This window comes from Dromiciops gliroides, chromosome 3, assembly GCF_019393635.1.
Source record: "Dromiciops gliroides isolate mDroGli1 chromosome 3, mDroGli1.pri, whole genome shotgun sequence".
Classification (NCBI taxonomy): Eukaryota; Metazoa; Chordata; class Mammalia; order Microbiotheria; family Microbiotheriidae; genus Dromiciops; species Dromiciops gliroides.
Genome location: NC_057863.1, coordinates 599,898,290 through 599,899,705, shown reverse-complemented (window position 1 = coordinate 599,899,705; position 1,416 = coordinate 599,898,290). Strand labels below are relative to the sequence as shown.

Sequence of the window (1,416 nt, the reverse complement as noted above, 5' to 3'; positions counted from 1 at the left end):
GATTATGAGGACTAAGATGAAGTCAGGTTTGTTCTTGTTAATTCTTGAAGTTAGGTGATGCTATAGGCATGCTGTAAGTCACAGGCCAGGGTCCCAAGCCCAGTAGGAATGGGTGGCCCTTGCCTGCCCAAACCTACAATCCGTGCTATTAGGGGGAGGCTGAGACTGGCAGTTCAATTGAGTTTAGGAGTTCTAAGGTGTGACTGGGCTAAAGCTAATCAGGTAGATATATTAGGTCTGGTAACAATATGGTGAGCTTGTCAGGAGCAGGAGATGGAAAGAAAAAGGGATGGGGAAGTCAGGCTGCCTACAGATGGACAGATTGGCCTGGGTCAAAAATGGAGTGGGTCAAAGGGTACTGATTGGCAGTGGGGTTGGGACCATAAGTGGTGGCTGTGATAGGGAAACTTGGTCTCAAAATGAAAAAAAAAAAAAAAAAGGAAAGGATAGTCCATTCCAAGGGTCTCTACTCACCAGGCTACTCTATTCCGCATTACCATCTTGACGAATGCTGCCTTTATATCCTTGTTCCTAAGGCTGTAGACCACAGGGTTGAGCAGAGCAGTGAACACATTGTAGAAAAGTGATATCTGCTTGTCTCTCTCTGGGGAGAAGCTTGAGTTGGGTCTCATATAGATATATATGGCAGGTGCATAGAATAGAGTGACCACAGTGAGATGGGAAGCACAAGTGGAGAAGGCCTTACACTGACCTTGGATGGACTTGATCTTGAGGATGGCCATGGTGATGTGGGTATAGGAAGCCATGATGAGTGACAGGGGGACTAATACCATGAAGATACTCAGCACCAAGTCTATCACCTCAATAAGGTGTGTGTCCATGCAGGCCAGGCTCCACACTGAGGGGCCCTCACAGAAGTAGTGGTTGCTCATATTAGGGCCACAGAAGGGGAGTCTCATGGTAAAAAAGGTGTGGAGTAGGGAGAAGCAGAAACCGCAAGCCCAGGTGCCTACCACCAGTCGCACACACAGGTCCCAGTTGAGGATGAGTGTGTAACGCAATGGGAAACAGATGGCTATATAACGATCATAGGCCATTACTGCAAAGAAGATACACTCAGTGAGACCCAGGGCACCAAATACATACATCTGCAGCCAGCAACCTTCAAAGGAGATGAGCTTAGAACTGGAAAGCAGGTGTACCAACATCTGGGGCATTGTGGTAGTGACATAGCTAGCCCATATCCAGAAGGGAGAGGATGCTGAGGAAAAAGTACATGGGTGTGTGGAGGCGAGAATCCAAGCAGATCAGAATGATGATGAGTCCATTGCCCAAGACTGAGCAGAGGTAGAGAAGGAGAAAGATGATAAAAAGGATCCTATTTGAGGTAGGGTTACTGGAGAAGCCAAGCAAGATAAATTCAGTAACAGAACTGTGGTTCGATGCTGGGAACAT

The 1,416-nt window shown here is 47.2% G+C and overlaps 1 pseudogene; it reads right to left on the bottom strand.

The window, feature by feature from the left end:
* Positions 1-470: 470 nt before the first annotated feature.
* Positions 471-1,416, bottom strand: LOC122750787 (annotated as a pseudogene).